The sequence below is a fragment of the Macaca mulatta genome, chromosome 11 (assembly GCF_049350105.2).
Source record: "Macaca mulatta isolate MMU2019108-1 chromosome 11, T2T-MMU8v2.0, whole genome shotgun sequence".
Taxonomy (NCBI): domain Eukaryota; kingdom Metazoa; phylum Chordata; class Mammalia; order Primates; family Cercopithecidae; genus Macaca; species Macaca mulatta.
This window is the reverse complement of record NC_133416.1, coordinates 134584967-134603224: the sequence shown is the minus strand read 5'-3', so window position 1 is coordinate 134603224 and position 18258 is coordinate 134584967. Positions and strand designations below refer to the sequence as shown.

Here is an 18258-nt window from a genome sequence, read left to right as displayed (position 1 = left end):
AGCAAAGAAAGCCTCTTCAAAATTACGGTATGTTAAGGCAGAAAGAGACTAAAAGGTAGATTCATAACTATCTACCTTCTGTTTTTGCGGCTACCTGGATATTGAACATCCCCTGAAGCAACAGGACTGCATGAGCTTGGTGTGGCTCAGCCCATCTCCTGATGAAGATCCAGAAAAGAAAGACACTCAGAAAGCCAGGAAAGTGGAAGATTTTTTTTCCAACCAGCCAGGCACCTGACAGTAATCAAAATCTGTAAAGAACAGGATGTGGCGCCTCCTCTGCTTGTTCAGCATGAACATTTTGTGGTGGGTACTGCAAATAAAGATGACTCAGACGCAGTCTCCACCCCGGGTCACTCATAGTCCAGTGCAGTAGACCAAAGCTGTGAATGCTAAAGGGCAGACCATTGGCCCATCCAGGGAGAGCGGTAGAAGAGGGAGCATTTATTTGAATAGCTGGGATGCTACCAATCTGACAAAGGGGGAAGGTATCTTGAGAATAAGAAGCAATGTTTTCAAAACCCAGAGGCAGAATGGATAGAATGGGGTGAGCACAGTGAGGTGCAGAGTGTGTGATCAACATACTCATCAGGTCTCAGATGAAAGTGAGCAAGACCTACCTCCACTGTGATTAAGCCTATAAAGAAAGACATACATGAACACACAAATAAGGCAATGTCTTCTCTTATGCAGCTGAAAGGTACAAGAGGGGACCAGGTTATCAAAAATGTCTTCAGGTAATGGGATTTTCATATCTGGATTTATTTTATTCTGTAATGTTCAGGTAGACGCTTCCCAAATAAAACAAGATAAACACCTGCATCTCCAAGCTATTCATCTATCAGCAGAGAAAACCAACAGAAGAAACGGCAACTTCCCTCAGTATTCTCAGCAAAGCCCCAGGAAGAGATCTCAGTGGCCTTCAAGCCTGCCCTTTAAATACTCTCTAAGAGGTGTGACCTGATTGGTCAGGCCTGGGTTAGGTGACTGCCCTGCATCCGGAGGTTGAAGTCAGCCCCATATGAAGGAGATGCATGGAGCTGCAGGGATGGTGGTGAGAAGGGAGAAGGCGAATCTAAAAAAAAAAAAAAAAGAAAAATCAAGTGCTAATTTCAAAAGGGGGATTAATTGTGGTAAGAGAGAAAACAGAAACAAAACAAAAACAAGCAAGTCACAGTTGTCTACTGCAAGCAGGCAGTCACTAAGTAATTTTTTGCTATCTTGTGTTTATATGCAATGAAATTTTTCCCAATGTGAGGCAGAGGCAGATAGAAATCTGCAGAAATGTATGTTCTAGAGGGAAAAAGTAGGAGGAATGCAGGGCAGGTAAATAGTGCTGCACAGTGCGTGTGTGTTTGTATTCTTTTTGTTTCATTTTACTCTGCTTTGTTTTCTCTGTGATGAAAATAAAACATTGAAGCATTCACAGAAACAATGATGCCTTCTTGAAGGAGAACACTAGCTTGGCTCAGAAACCTGTTTTATTGCCCACCCATTGTTTACAACATTGTAAGGGTAGAAGAGGTGCAGAAAATATAAGGGTGCTCTTAAAATAACATTTGAAAGATTTTGTAATGTTTATAAATGGTATATAAATTTTCAACTCCACATATTAAGAGGAAAAAAAAGTGATAAATACTGGATGTCTTGGCCTGTTGGCTTGTTTATCTGTTTGTGGAAAGGCTGATGTAACCACCGGACTGTTCTTCCTGCCTGCTGCACAAACAAAATCAATTCACAGAGAGCGTGGCATTGCAGCAAAGAAAATGTAATTGACATGAGGCCAGCCACGCCACATGGGAGAGAGTTATTACTTAAATCAATCTCATCAAAGGCTGGTAGACTGAGGGTTTTTCAAAGCTGGTTTTGAGGCAGGAAAATAGGGTCTGGAGGCAGGGAACATAAGGCTGATTCACACTTCAGCTATAACAGGAAATATCCTCTCCATAGGGCGTATGCTGTAAATGACTTTGTAACTTTACTTCATCCTCCCCATTTACATAGGGCGTACCCAAAGCAACCAATGGAACAAAGAATTGGACAAAACGCACAAACAAAGCAAGGAAGGAACGAAGGGTTTTATTGAAAGTGAAAGTACAGTCCACAGTGTGGGAGTGAGCCTGATCAGAGGGGCTCAAAGGCCCTGTTATAGAATTTTTGGGAGTTTAAATACCCCCGAGAACCTGGACACCCTCCATCATTAACATATTTTGGTGACCCAGGAAGGAGGAAGAGGTAAGCCCCAAATTTGGGATTTATTTTTCTCCTTTCTCCTTTTCTTTTCTACTCCATAAAGGGGAATCTCTTTCTCCCTCCTTTCCTTTCCAACCTGGAGCCCTTGGTGGGCAGCATCTAAACATGGAAGTGACTTCAGGTTTCCGGCCATGGTCAGTGAAACTAAGGGGTTTCCATGTGGAGAAGCCTGACCGCCACCACCCGGTTCACTTAAGGAATGTGGATCTCTTTCATTGTTTTCCTCTTTCTTTTTCAGTCTTTCAATGGCTGTTTCCTAGTAGCTCCTTGGAAATTGAGGGCAATTGACTGGGGTCACTCCCTGGTATTGCCTGAAGGCCTAAGAATGAATAGGAATAATCGGCCTGCCCCGAAGGGGAAGGATCTGTTTTATATGTTTTCGGTGTGTGGTCCCTGATCCCTATATGTGGCACAGCTCAGAGCAAACTCGCACATGTTTCAGGTGACTGAAACCTTCTTTTCCTATGCTAAATTCTTCCCTTCCCCTATTCAACTGGCTAAGGGTGAAGGAAACCCACCCAGCCTCCAGTTCCTATCATTAAAGTTCATGGAACAAGAAGCATGGAAAAGCATGGCCTTATCAAATTATAAGGATGCTCAAAGTTGGGGATTACACCCAGGTACCAAAGGAAAGCTCACAGGAGGCTCTGGAGGGAACACATGCAAAGTGGCACCAGTGCCTACCTAAGGCCAGACACATCTGGAGCTCTAAGATTAGACCCCACAAGTGGATGCTCCGGGGGATCCTTTGGACCTCAAACTCTCCAAAGAGGATGTTCCTGGCAGAGGTTCTGAGGTCTAGTAATAAGCCCTCCTTGGAATTTTCTCTCACAGTTGCAATGCTGTTTGGCCCCAAAATTGCTTAGAATCTGAAGTTTACTGTCTAATTGGAAAGTGGGATGGAATTGCATATATTCAGGCTTTTGTGCTGCTGTTCTAAGCAGGGAGCCTGGTTCTAAGCAGTGACACTCTCCTTTGGTACTGTTTGGCCCCAGTGCTCCTTGGAGTCTGGGGAGGTTTAGCCTTTAAAAATCAAACTGTCTTGGAGACTGATGTACCCAAACTTTTGGTTGACAGCCTTCCTTGGATTATCTACTGGGGCAAAGTAAAACCGGCAAGCTTGTATTGTTATCTCATGGCCAAGGTTCCAAGCTATTGGCTCTTCGTTTATGTGTGTCTAGATGTGGTTATTTGTATATGTATTTATTGTTATATATTGTGTCTTCCAAATTGGTTATAAGTAAAAGAATGCTCATAAATTAAATAAAATAAGTCTGAGCAATTTTCAAGTTCACGTAAGTATAACTTTACTAAACAAGTTGGCTTTACAATTATTGGTGGAATAAAAAGAGAAATGCCCTCAGAATTGTCAGCATGCATTTTGTCTGAATTTTATGTTTGTCTTTGCTAGATATTTTAAAACGTTAGTTCAGGCTGGGAGCTGCTAGGGGCGAGTGTGCCTCCCATTCTATTCAAAGTCTCACTGAGATAAATGCATATACGATTGCTTCCTTTGGAAAGGCTAATCAGAAAGTCAAAGGAATGCAACCATTTGTCTCCCACCCATGCTCTGAAAGCCCCAAGCCCCCTCCTCTCTTTGAGTTGTCCCCCCTTTCCGGACCAAACCAAGGTTCATTTGGCAAATGTTGATTGATGTCTCCCTTGTTAAAAGTAAAAAATTGAGTACAGTAAAGAGGATAGTTATTTTAAGCAAACGTTTTGTGTAAATTAAAATCTTAAAAGCTATTTTTAATGCTCATTTGATCTATGGGTCATTTCCAATTAAAAACGGGTTGTAATATGGAGAAACGTGTTTCTAAAATTGTGGAATTATTCTTCCCTATAAATGCCCATATCTAATAGTTCAGAGTTTGCTTTTTAGGGTTTCCCTAAAGTTTTAAGTTACTAAAAATAAAATTCTACTTAGCACGTAATTCTGTATACAAAATGTGCCAGAAAGGCTTATGTTATTAGTGGAAAAAAGAATAATTTTGTCTAATTCAGAAGTTGTATAAAAGTTAGTTCAAATTACAGATTTGAAAACATTATTTATGAATCAATGTAGTAAGGAATCATTAAGTAGGGGAGAAAGGAGTGGAAAAAGTTTAAATAATAAAATATTCCTCAAAACCTGATAAAGAATTGGAAACATTTCGCTAATGAACATTTTCATAGTTAAAACTCTTAGTGTTGATTAAGGTAAGAAGTATTGTAAAAATGCATCGGCAGTTTCGCAATTCTTTTTTCACTACGGTTAAGCATGAGGCTGAATTTAGCGTAAAACCAATTTCCACACACATGCTTGCATTGCTTCCCTCTGTGTTTACCATTTTCCGTGAACAGTGCCGGAGTACTTGTTGGTCATGTACCTAAAGTGGATTTCTTGATTGCACAGAATGTCTAATGATACTGGTGAACTTAAGGATATTGAATTGTATATCAGGAATAGTCATTATGTGGGTTTTTGGGGGCCCTAGGTAACACTGCACTTTCCAGGGTAAGTTGAGTATGAAAATTTAGGGGTTTTTGTTTTGTTTTGTTTATTTGTTTTTGCTTCTAGTTTTCATTGGTTTCCTGTTTAGTCTCCTTTGGCTTTGTGTGTCTCTCCATATAAACCCATGCTAGGAGAAGGCTTTTATTTGGTTCTGTGAATAGTTATTTTGTCTCCTATGCATTTCTAGCAAGTCATCATTCGTTCCATTTATCTGGAATTCCTAAAGCTACCTTTGTTGGGCTATAGGAATTAATGGAGCACACCAGCTTTTTATCTTTAAACAAACTTTGGCCTGTAGGCTTCCTGATACTTCAAGTGTGTAGAGTGTATTCTCACAAATAGAATTTGAGTCATATTTCTCTCTCTCTGCCTAATTTCTTCAAAATTTGTAAAGTGTTTGTGAATATTCTTGATTCATGGCAATGTGTTTGTTTGCAAACAGTCAGGCAGGGTCACCAGAGCTGCTCAGGGAGAGAGAACCCAGAAACCCGGCATGCAGACAGAAGGGTAAGAATTTCTTACATCAGTCTCTGGCCTCTTTCTCTCTGTGCAAACTGGTTAATCTCCTCTGTGAAAATTTAAATTAATTGTGTCACATGAGTCCGTGTTAAGAGAGTCCACCAGCAGACTTTGCGTGAGCAACAAGGCTATTTATTTCACTTGGGTGCAAGTCCGTTGAGTCTGAAAAGAGAGTCAGCAAAGGGAGATAGGAGAGGGGCAGTTTTATAGGACCGGGGTAAGCTGTGGAAAGTTACAGTTAGAGGTGGTTATCTATTATCAGCAGAGGAGGGGGTCACAAGGTGCATGATGGGGATATCATAAGACTCTTTGTCCAGGAGAAGAATGTCACGAGGTCGATCGATCAGTTGGGGCAGGGCAGGAACAAGCCATAATGGAATGTCATAAGGTTGGTCAATCAGTTAAGACAGCAGCTGGCTGTTTCCTCTTTTTTGCAGTTTTGGGCTGCCCCAGACTTCTTGGCTCCTGCAGGCCGTCTGGACGTATATGTGCAGGTCACAGGGGTTACAAGGGCTGAGCTTCGGCTCAGAGGCCTGACGTTCCTGTCTTTTTACTTATAAAATATGAAGTTATAAGAAAAGATAAAGAAAATATAAGTTTTACTGGGGATTATTGGGGTAGGGGCGATGTTTCTCGGGACTGCTTCAAGCGTGACCAGTGACTGCACAGACACCTTAAAGAAAATTTGATAGTGAGTTAAAAGGATTAGGAATTTAGGCTGTGGGGAGATCCTGGGGCAGAGGATGGTACTGTGGGGTTGTTAAAAGTAGCATTTATCATATAGAATGATTGGTGACGGTCTGAATGAGGTTTTGTATGATTGAGAAACCAAACAGAAGACACAAGGCCTGAATAAGAGAAGGAAAAAAACAGATATTAAAGGACTAAGAATTGGGAGGACCCAGAACATCCAATTAGAGAGTGCCAAAAGGGGTTCAGCATAATTATTTGCTTGGTGGGTGACTTTTGGGCCTCTATCCTTGAGTTTTTTGTTTTTTTTTTTTATGTTGTCATATACCAGGCCAGATTGGTTTAGCTAAAAACAACACTCTTCATTTAAAAATATAGAGTCCTCCTTTTTCAGCAGTAAGTCGAGGCCTATTCCTGTCTTCTTCTATTAATAATGAGAAAAACAAAACAAAATAGTAGTAAAGTGTTGGTGTCATGAGGGGAACAGGAAGCTGTTTGGTCCTATTTGCAAATTGATTTTGTGGGGTGAGGAAAACTAGTGTACATGTGCCTGTCCAATTGATAGGTAGACACGTGTAGGTGGAGGAGCCACAGAGGAAGGGGAGACTTTTGTAAGGCAAAACTGGAAATGTAAAGTGAAAAGATGGCCAGGAGCAGCAAAAGAGGTGTCTTGCACCCAGACTCTTAGGGATTTAGTAAGGGCAGCAGCCATTAGAAGCTGTAACGGGGATTGATGGGGCAACTGGGTGGGGGGTGGGGCATTGATTTTTATGGTGTATGAGAAAGCGCATAGCGTCTACAAGCAACCTTTCATTGCTATTCATGGGGTTGGGTATAAGTAAACAAGAAAGGGGGCTGGGAGGAGAGTCTGAGGACCAAGGGGAAGGTAGCCAAGGATGGAGTGAAATGCAGGGCAAACATCTTAAAGGAAATGAGAGGTTCTTAGTGGCATACTAGTGGCTTGTTACCCATATGGAAGAGGTTATGAAAGGTTGATAGAATGGAATGAGCCTGTGAGGCTGGAAGGAGGAATTTTCAGTGGGAGAGTAAGTAGGAGTGACTGATGAGAAGGCAAAAAACTGGCCATGAGGGACAGAAGTAGGAATACTGGCTGCTTCTTTAGCTGTCTTATCAGCATAATTGTTGCCTTGAGCAATGGGGTCTGAGGCCCTTTGATGGCCTTTGCAGTGAAGGACTCCAGTTTCCTTTGGAAGTAAAGCAGGCTTGAGAAGGGTTTTTATTAAAGAGGCATTAATGATGGAGGACCCTTGTGTAGTAAAGAAACCTCTTTCAGCCCATATAACAGCATGGTGGTGCAGGATATGCAAGGCATATTCAAAGTCAGTATAATTATTGACACGCAGTCCTTTTGCAAGAGTGAGGGCTCGAGTTAAGGCAATGAGTTCGGCTTGCTGAGAGGTAGTGGAGGGGGGCAGAGCAGTAGCCTCAATGATAGTTGTGGAAGATACTATAGCATAGCCTGCCTTTGCTGTTGTGTGGCGATTAGGCCTGGTGGAACTGCCATCAATAAACCAAGTGTGATCAGGGTGAGGAACAGGAAAGAAGGAAATATGGGGAAATGGAGTGAATGTCAGGTGGATCAGAGACATACAGTCATGGGGGTCAGGTGTGGTATCAGGAATAATGCAGGGGCCAGCCTGAAACAGTAAGGTCAAGTTGTTTGGACACAAAGGCTACAGGGCGTGGTCCTGCCTCTTGTGTAAGAATTCTGACCACCCAGCCCTGTACTTCAGCTGTGTGTAATGAAAAAGGGTTGGGATGAGTTAGGGAAGGCTAGTGTGGGAGTAGCTTCTAGTGCTGTTTTTAAGGAATGAGAAGAGGAGTGGGGAAAGGATTTAGGATCTATGGGGTCAGCTAGGTTTTCTTTTGTGGGTTTATATAATGGTTTAGTCAGGATGGCAAAACCAGGTATCCAAAGGCAAAAGTACCTAAACATGCCTAGAAAGGAAAGGAGTTGTTGCTTTGTAGAAGGGGTTGGGGTTTGGGAGATTAGCCGGACACAATCAACAGGGAGAGCATGTGTGTTTTTATGAAGAATTATGCCAAGATAGGTAACGGATGAGGAAGAAATTTGGGCTTTGGAGGGGGCTACATGATATCCCTTTTAGAATAGATGTTGGAGGAGCAGGAGGGTGTCCTGTTGGGAAGATATGTAGGAGGGGCTATAAAGTAGAAGGTCATGAAAATATTGAATAAGATGAGAAGCAGATGCATGGAAAGAAAGTAAATCATGAGAAAGGGCTTGACTGAAGTAATGAGGGCTGTCCCTGAAGCCTTGCGGCAGTACAGCCCAGGTAAGTTGCTGAGACTGATGAGTGTCAGCATCAGTCCAAGTGAAAGTGAAGAGAGGCTGGGATGAAGGATGCAAAGGAATAGTAAAGGAAGCATGTTTGAGATCCAGAACAGAATAATGGGTTGTGGAGGGAGGTATTGAGAATAGGACAGTATACGGGTTTGGCACCACAGAGTGGATAGGCAGGACAATTTGGTTGATAAGGCACAGGTCCTGGACCAGCCTGTAAGACTTGTCTGGTTTTGGACAGGTAGGATAGGAGAGTTGTAAGGAGAGTTTGTAGGCTTTAAGAGGCCATGTTGTAACAGGCGGGTAATAACAGGCTTTAACCTTTTTAAAGCCTGCTGTGAGATGGAATACTGGCACTGAGTGGGGTAAGGGTGATTAGGTTTTAGTGGGATGATAAGGGGTGCATGATCAGTTGCCAAGGAGGGAGTAGAGGTTTCCCATACTTGTGGATTAAGGTAGGGAGACACAAAGGGAGGATGTGAAGGAGGCTTTGAACTGGGGAAAAGGGTGGCAGTGAGGTTTGGCTGTAGCCCAGGAATAGTCAGGGAAGCAGATAATTTAATTAAAATGTCTCGACCTAATAAGGGAGCTGGGCAGGTGGGGATAACTAAAAAGGAGTGCATAAAAGAACGTTGTCCAAGTTGGCACCAAAGTTGGGGAGTTTTAAGAAGTTTTGAAACTTCGTCGTAAATACCACAGCAGTTACGGGGACAAGGGAAACAGGCCCTTCAAAAGAAGGTAATGTGGAGTGGGTAGCCTCCATAGAAGTTAAACACGGGTGCTGTCCTCCATGAGGCGGTGCTGTCTTCAGAGAATTTTCCTATTTCTGTCACCTGGGCTCATCCCTGCGTGCCCTGATCTGCCTGTCCATGTACAGCTGCAGCACATGCTTGATGCCTGTCTAACCAGAGCGTTCTCAGCCATTACACTGACTCAGTGTCATTGTGGGTGGAATGAGATGACAGACATCCTGCAGGTCACAAAAGCACCGTTGGGTAAAATAAAAGCAGCTTCTGCTCTTCCTCCTCCAGTAGCTCATGTTTGACTCCCAAATCCTTCTCAAATTGAGAAATATGTGGGTGTTTTATTTCATTTTCAAGGTTTTTCTCAGGATTTGAAATCTCCTACCTAATAGTTACTGAAGTTTAAGAAAAGCAAAATACAAAACTGCCCCCAAATCTCTGTGCTGCTGTTAATGATCTCCCCTTAGGGTATGGTGCTCAGAAAACCAATGACTAATGATCAGACCAGTTTCTATCCTATCTTCAGGAACCATCTACATAGTTACCATGTTGTGAGAAGCACCAAAACCCCATCTGTAATTCTGCTATGGGCTGCCTGGCGCTGATTCTTAATTTTGCAACCCCTCAGCTCGGCACAAGAGATAGCATCCTATAGTTCACCTGCTGCCACTTGCGTAGGGAATAAAAATAGCAACAGGTCTTCCAGACTCCAGTGTCCAACCCCACACATTTTTAACACCCCTTGCAGGGAATCCATCTCTCTCTCTCTCTCTCTCTCTCCTCTCTTTCTCTCCCTCCATCAGTTCAAACTTTTGCACATGTGTTGGCATCTTTCATGCTTCTGTTAAACCAGAGTATAGTTTTTCTTGTCCAGAGGTTTAGAAGCAAAACAATTTGAGCTGCTAGAAGATAAGGTGATGACTTCCTGTTAGAGTTTATCCATTCTGAGGTTCATTTTTACACTTCTGTGAAAGTGCTTTGATTGATCGCCAGAGCAAAGACACAGCAGTTCCTAATTTGAATGTTTCAGAACCAATTGAGAGCCCTGGTTCAGCCACTGGGATACAGGCCAAGCTGTCAGAACTTGTTTTGCTTTGTTACAGGAGAAGGCTAACGTAGGTGGGTGTGGAGGCTGCAAGGCAGGGATTACACTTCCTGAAACTGCAGCCTTCCGGGAGGGGGTGTGAAAGCAATCACAATAGTGAACACGAAAAGTTTAATGGTGTTATTTGATTGAGACTTCGAAAGGTGAGACTGAAACACAGCACGACTAGTTCATAGGTTGCCTTTTTTTTTCATTATTTCTTTTTTCTTTCAACAGGTTTTCTTTTCTGTAGCAAAGTGACTGAAGTAAAGTGGATGTTAGGAGATGTGAAAATATGAGAAGAGCTGGAAATAAAGAAATAAAGAGGATCAGTTGTTCAAACATTATAAGCAGGATTTTCCATAAAAGAAAAGAAAGAGGATAGATGAATTGATTTGTATTTTTATTGATTATTATAGTACCATAGGTATCCATGGGCTTCTTTGATGGCTAAGAATATAAAACTAGGCCAAATATCATGGTTTCTTCCATTTAAAGCCAGAAAAACACCTTTGGCAGAAACAAAATTAGAAGGTGGAAAGTTGCTGTTGGATTGAGATATAATTACCTTGGATGTCCAACAACTTGTGGCAATATCATCTAGTAAATCTAAGTCAACACCAATCTGTTGACTTAGAAGTCCCCCTTCTAGGCATACCCCCAAGATAAATTTGTTCTCCAAAAAAAAAAAAACAAAAACAAAAACAGTGATTTCTTCATAAGAGCCACATCTGGAAACAACAAAAGTGTCCACAAATAAGAAAACAAATTAACACATCACAGTGTTCATACCATTGAATATTGCAATATAGCAAAAACTGAATATAGCAGTAGAAATGAAGTATTTCTACAAAGAGCAATATGCATAAATCTCCCAAACATTTGAAAAAGAGCAGGAGAAGCCAAACACAAAATAATCTATAGTGAATTATTCCCTCCATATGAATTCCAAAAATACCTAAAACTATTGGAGATTAATTATCCTCGCCCCTTCTCTGAAGGGAGAAGTAGCAGTTGGGAATTCATGGGGAAGGCATGGGGAAACATTCTGATATTCTGTTCATATTCTATAATCTGAATAATTAAGTATTTTGGAAGGGGTTACATAGATGCATAGCATTATGCAAATCTTCATCTAGGTATAGTCTCAAGATTTGGGCATGTTAATATATGAATGTTACACTTCAGTTAAAACAGTTCAGTTTCTTTTAATTCCCCTCAAATAACAATATTAGTGATAATAGCAATTACTGAAACTTTATTATGATAAGAATTTTGCATTAATTTCATCACTTTCTTCCTAGAATGAAGCCTATTTTATAGAAATTTTTAATTCCCAATTCACAGATTATAAAAACTAAGGTTTAGAGAGGCTGACCAAGGTTCCACAGCAGGTTAAGTAGCAAAGCCAGGACTGGAACCTAGTTTGCAGTGGAGCTGATCTTAAGGGAAGCAACTGGAAGCAAAGTAGATGCAACTGGTTGGTGTTACTCTACCTTCCTCCAGAAATGATGCAAATGTGCTTTCAGGAAGGCAGCATGTTTTATGTGTTTGTGTGTGTTTGTGTGTGTGTGTGTGTGTGTGCGCGCGCGCCTGCCTGTGTGTAAGCCTTCTATTGCCAACACTTTCTGCCTTGACTGTAGTCAAAAAAATGAAAACACATGTTCAATTTGACAAAGACTATTTTGTGATACATCTCCTTTTTCTTGGAGCTGAGGACACAGGTGAGCCATGTGACCAATACATTCCCAACAAGTTTTCCATGCAGAGATGAGTGATGGCTAGAAGCAGGAGACATACACACTGACCATGACCTTGACTGACTACCAGACCTCAATCTAAGCAGGATAAGTCTTGATCACCCAAGGGCTTGACAAATGTATCTTTTTAACCACATCTTCTCCATAGGTTAGGTAAATAGGGATTATGTGGAGATGAATTATAGCAAGATGATTTTCAAATACTCAGATAAACATAAGTTTCGATAAATGTATGTTTCACTCCAAAAGTTAGTTATATATTGGATTCTTAGGACATGTTTAAAGTAAATTATTAAATTGCCTTTATTGGTTTTCATCCCCGTGGTAGTATTTCAACTTCCAGAAAGATATGGAAGTCCTTGGGAAAGTTTGTGATTTTTACACTAAACCAAGAGCACTTTTGGCACTTCATGAATAGGGATAGGGGATTTTGAATACACTAAAGTGAATGATCAGTCCCAGACAGTAGAGTCATGTCAGCCCAAATATCTATCATGCCTCCTCAGAGGATCTCTGCGACAGAGGCAATGAGGTACTCTGTTCTAGTTGGAAATGCCTTACTCCTGCAGGTGAAACCACTTAACAATCTTCTTATAACAGTGCAATTACATCCATCTATCTATACATGGATCATATATGTATATATATTTCACTATATGCGTGTTTCCAATCTTCCTCCTACCCCAACTCAACATTCCTGCATGCCTTGCCAAGTTTCCAATGTTTTCTCACATTCCTGAGTGTTCCTGCCTCAACAGATGTTCTTCTTTGTACTTTCTCAGAAGAGAATCAGGGGAGAGAAGCTAAAATGGTAATGACAAGAGGCATATTTGCAGAAGATAATTTTTCAAAAAGTTGGGAGCAGAACTGGAACAGCTGTGGAAGAAGGGTCAAAGTTAATCCCCTCTTCCAAAGAGCAAGCATATCAAGTTGTTGTCAGGAACCATGAGTATTAGCAGGTGCATGAAGAGAACTGATACCAAGCTATGCATGTAGCCAATCCAACCAACTTTTTTCATACCTTTTGTTAGGGTAGAGTCCTTAACATGCTGATCAGAGAGGGTACCCATCCTATTCAGGGAGACATGGTACAAAGAAGCTTCTTGAAGCACATAGTCATCAATCAGGCTTACACATATTTGCAGGAGAACACAGGTGCTATCTTACATGTTTAGCTCTAGTTTATGAATGAGTAAAGCAACAAGTGATTTATGTGTCCTGTCAAATAAGAACCCCCCAAAAATGCATAATCTTCTGGTATCTCATATAATTCTAGGCATATATTTTATGTATGATACTGCTGATAGTCCCTCTTTTGATTTTTTTATCTCTTTATAGCATTGGTTACCATAGAGACAAACATAACACTGCCCTGGGCAATGCTTATGGAAATGTATCAGTAAAAGTGAACATCAGTTTATTAGGTAATGACTTTTCCTGTTTACACAATTAACTCTCAGAAGGTAGCCTGTTTATGAAACATACATAAATAAGCCACATGGGTGAAGTCGCTGTTCATGTGCTCAAGCATTCAGACGGCTAGACAATTAAAAGTAAATGACCTGTGCTATTATTCAATATTGACTCTTCTAACAATTCAGTATCTAGGTTGACGTATTTCTAGATCCCAATTACTCAGCAGCTAAATGTTTGAATTGTTTCATACTTAGCTTTCAATAACTGTGAAATATTTTCAGCCTCTCGTGTTTGAAACAGGCTATGAATTTTTGTTTGTGTTGCTATGGTGATCTATAGTGTCACCATTTTAATAACCACATCAAATGCAGGCATTAAGTAGCAATGTAATACCTCTACATAATTTAACACCAACTATAACAACCTGTGATATAATTGAAAATATTTCATAAGGAAATTTAAAGTAAATAGAAATAAATTACCCCAAGACTGAAACATAAATATTTGAGGAATGAGCATGAACACTGATGATAGAAAAATCCCTTTCTAATAATTGGTGCAAATCCATGGTTAGTTGTAACCAGACCAGTTTTTGTTTTCTATCTTGCAAATAGAGAAAATTAAACACATACAAATTATTAGGGCAGGAGGCATCAGGACCTTTTTCTACAGACTTCAGTGATGCATTTATAGTCATTAACTCTTGGATCATGGGTCATTAGTCTTTGGCAATACTGAAGACTGAAGTTGTATGGTAGATTCCTTAATGAGCTGATGAGAGGGAGACTCTTGTCATCCAAAGGAGATCTAGTGGCTTAAACTAGAAATGAGGTCATTTCATATTTCCTTCACCATGTATGTTTTCCTCCTGCTTGATGAAGAGACTTGCCTGTCTCTTCACAGCCAATTCCCAAGTGAAGATGAGTTGGCAACTGGTCAGATGTGGGGCCCTGAAACATGGACCACAGAGTGGGTGAGCCAAGGTAGGAGATACAGAAGGTGAAGCAAGATGCTGAGAAGGAAAAGAATAAAATTATCTCCTGAAAAACAAACATACAAATCCCTTTCTCATTCCCAAGGGAACCATTAATTTGATTCAAGAGTCCTCTTTTCCTTGTACTTCAGAAAAGCTGACCTAATTGCCAGCTCCAAGATGCATAAACCCAGCATCCTGTTGATGACAATGTTTGGTCCAAGGGTAAACACATGTCCTGAGTTGCCTCAATCAGACTAAAGGAAGGGACCTCATAGTTTTTGATTAGGGAAATGATTATTTTCTCTCTCCTTTTGACTCTCTGTGATCAAGTGAGCACATAGGTCAAATGAAAATTCTAGTGCAGGGCTCCCCAATCCCGGTCTATAGCCTATCAGGAACTGGGCCACACACAGCAAGAGGTAAGCAGCAAGTGAGCCACTGAAGCTTCATCTGTATTTACAGCCACTCCCCATCATTTGCATTACCTTCTGAGCTTCACCTCCTGTCAGAGCAGTGGCAGCATGAACCCAAATGTTAACTGCATATGCGAGGGGTCTAGGTTGCATGCTCCTTATGAGAATTTAATGCATGATGATCTGTCATGGTACCCCATCCCTCCCAAATGGGACTATCTAGGTGCAGGAAAACAAGCTCAGGGCTCCTACTGATTCTATATTATAGTGAGTGGTATACTTATTTCATTATATGTTACAACATAATAATAATAGAAATAAAAATATGCAATAAATATAATTTACTTGAATCATCCTGAACCCATCCCCCCAACCTGCCCCAGTCTGTGGAAAAATTATCTTCCATGAAACCAGTCCCTGGTGCCAAAAAGGTTGGGGACTGCTGTTCTAGTGGACACCTGAACAGAGAGAGAAAAAGAGCCCTATGTATTAAGGATTTGGTTGAACAGCTGAAGTGACTGAAGTTGGAGGATTTCCTTCTTTGGGCTTTGCAATGTGAGCTACTGATTTTCGTGTTATTTTAAATAGGTGCGAGGCATCCTTCTCAAGATCTGTAGCTGGAAGCAGCATCTTGTCTGCTACAAGGCTACAGCAGTCAAGTAAAATATCCATGTTCCCTTGATTCAAGGAGCTTTCAGCTCTAGGGAAAACATGACATCTTCATGGTCTGGCCTTGAGCCTGAGGAGCACTGAGAAGTCACTCTAGGGAAGATGCTGTTCTAGAAGAGAAGCAGGACCCTAAAACACCTCAGTGCACTCCATAAAATGGTTGGGGCAAGTCAGATGTGTGGCGCTGACTTGGAGGCCCTCTCTGGAGTGCGGAGTTGACTTGGAGGCCCTCTCTGGAGGACAACAAATGTGTTTCCTACATTATGACCCCTAAAAGAAAGACACATAGTGGCGATGTCAGGCAGTGTCCTTTTCGTGGTTTCCAGTAAACAGTTGGAATAATTTGTGAAATCTTAAGGCTAGTATTAACAAAGAACATTATTGCCACCCACAGGCCTGAAAGATAAACAAGACAAAGTGCTTCCTACAACCTGGAGACCGAGAAGGCTGCCAGGCAGGAGCTGTGATTGCAGCTGAAAGATGCAGCCAGTCTTTAGCAACTCCACATGGAGGAAGCCAGGAAAATAAATACTCAAATCAATCACAATTTCTTTTTCTGCTATTTCTTGTCCATGCTCTGAATTTTTCAAAATCGACTAGAAGCTAGAGAGCAAGGGAGACCTTTGGTGAATCTACTCTGAATATGGGGCACAGAGCAACGGGGAGAGAGGTGATCAGGAGACACCCAGTTTAGGTGCCTGCCTCTTCCTCATTAACAACTTCTGTTTCACTCAGCGTTCCTTTGTGCCCAGCTGAAAAACTGCATTCTCCATTCTCTTACATTTGCTGTGACTATGATGTGGAACTGGAACTAACAAAAAGGAAGAACAACAGAGGAGGTGCAAGAAGCAAGAGAGGGAAAGCACCGTGGTGGAACAGTGGCTGATAGTTTTCTGGTAGAATGGTATAAAAACATTTAATAATGAGCATGTTCCATATCCAGTGATTTTACTTATTTTTTAATTTTGATAGTTAAGTATTTAAGTGTTCCTTTTGTGCCAGGGAATGTATTATGGACCAAAGAGTAATGAAATAAAGATGCTATTTCACTTCCTGCACTCATGGAATATGTTAATGTGGAGAAAGGGAAGACAAACGATATCCATATATCTATATTTATATATCCTTCTGATAAAGATGATGCCAGTAAAGCAAAGCAGAATGATGCCAGTAAAGCAAAGTAAAGCAAAGCGGAATGAAATGCATGAAAATTGCCAATCTGTAAGTGACAGATCTAAATAGTCAGAAAGAGCCTCTTTTGAGGACAAATTGTTGGCAGGTAGCTGGAGAAGAGCAGAAATAACAGCTTTCCTGGGGCTACAGTTCCTTCTTGGAATGCTATCCACACATACAAACTTTTTTCCCCCTTCTTTATGTGGATCAAATACATATACAAAAAAAAAAATGCAATACATCTTCAGGCTTGAGGAATAAAAGTTCTCTTAGAGAAGTTTAGGTCCACATTCACAACATCCACAGAAATAAAATCCACATTGTTTAGTGCAAAGGGTTGGCTACTGGGAAAAGACTTGGCTGCCATATCAGGAGAGCCTGTGGAATTTATCAAAGAGCGTTGTTGCTTATCCTGTGGTTTCCTGTATTCACCAAAGCAATGTATCACCAGACGACAGAAGTAAAACTCTTCTTCTTTTTTCTCTGTGGTTCACTTAATGGAGATAAAGCTTCCCAGTAGAGCAGCCAGTGAGGTGTACTCTTTCCTAATAACCTGATGAAAGACACGTGAAAAGATGGAATATAATTGGACCAATCCCTCATCCTGGAGCAAAGTCTAGCTGATTTCAGCAGGATTCACATATTATGGACAAGAAAAATAGGTACCTGAATTATAAGCAACGGAGATTCTGGTAGTGTTATCTAGCATTATTACAACAATGGCTGCCTTATAGAATACATCACCACTGCAAGCCAGTTTATTGCTACATTAATTCACAAAACAGGGGCAATATTAAATACATGTAATATTAAATACAAATATTATTAAATACATACTTATTAGACATTTTTCAGGATTAAAAAAGGTACAAAGGTGTGTTTATCATAGTGCCTGGCATAGCAAGTTTTCTAATTGTGATATTGTTGTTGTTAACATAACTTATTTAACCTACACGCATTGTTAAGCATGTTTTTTTCCTGCTAAATGTAGGGTCTTGACAATTTTTTCATCAGAAGAGGTGAATTTTCAGAATATCAAAGTTGTTCAGGCCTTTGTAAATCAGTCTGCTTAAGGATTACTTACATATCATAGTCAATATTTGGGTATCTGAATCCAAATTGTGCTACTGATGTTTTATATACAGTTTAATACAAAACTTTAGACAAGTGAAATTTAACCAACTTTATATGAGAAAAGAACAATTCATAAATAAGGCAGCACTCCAAACCAGAAGACGTTTAGACAGCTCCGCTCAGCAGTCGTAAGCAGCAAATTTGTACAGGCTGAACAAGTAAGCAAAGGAGAAAAGTTACCCGGTTGGCCTCACCTAAGGGGCTGCCTTATTTGAGCATCATGTAATGAGACATTTGCCTTATTTGGGCATAGTCTCGCTAGCTGGAAGCCTGTGATTTGCTGAAATCTGGCTATCTGCTACAAAAAATTTACTCCTAATTTAGGTTTGGGTTTATGTACTAAATCAGGCTGTGATTTATTATGCAGGAACTCAAAACACAGAAACCACCTCAGGTTGTCTTCCTGCTTACTTAACAGTGCTGACAGGTATGAAAGAAAATAGAATCTCAAGACCCCGAACTCACCACGCCAAAGAAAAGTGAAGCTGGGAAACTAAGTCATGCAATACTGCCTTCCTTTTGTTTCCAAACAGCTGTAATTTCACAATCCTGTGTCCTAGATTCATCCAGAAGCCAGGTTCCCATAAAAAAAGAAGGTCACATATCTCCCC

The 18258-nt window shown here is 40.8% G+C and overlaps 1 long non-coding RNA gene across 1 annotated transcript in view; it reads left to right on the top strand.

Moving 5' to 3' along the window:
- The first annotated feature begins 2072 nt into the window (after positions 1-2072).
- The window catches only part of LOC106992498 (uncharacterized), a 45985-nt gene continuing 29799 nt past the window's right edge, over positions 2073-18258 (top strand). Inside the window, exon 1 of the long non-coding RNA XR_001438449.3 lies at positions 2073-2235. This is a non-coding gene — a long non-coding RNA (uncharacterized LOC106992498). The remainder of the gene's footprint in view (positions 2236-18258) is intronic.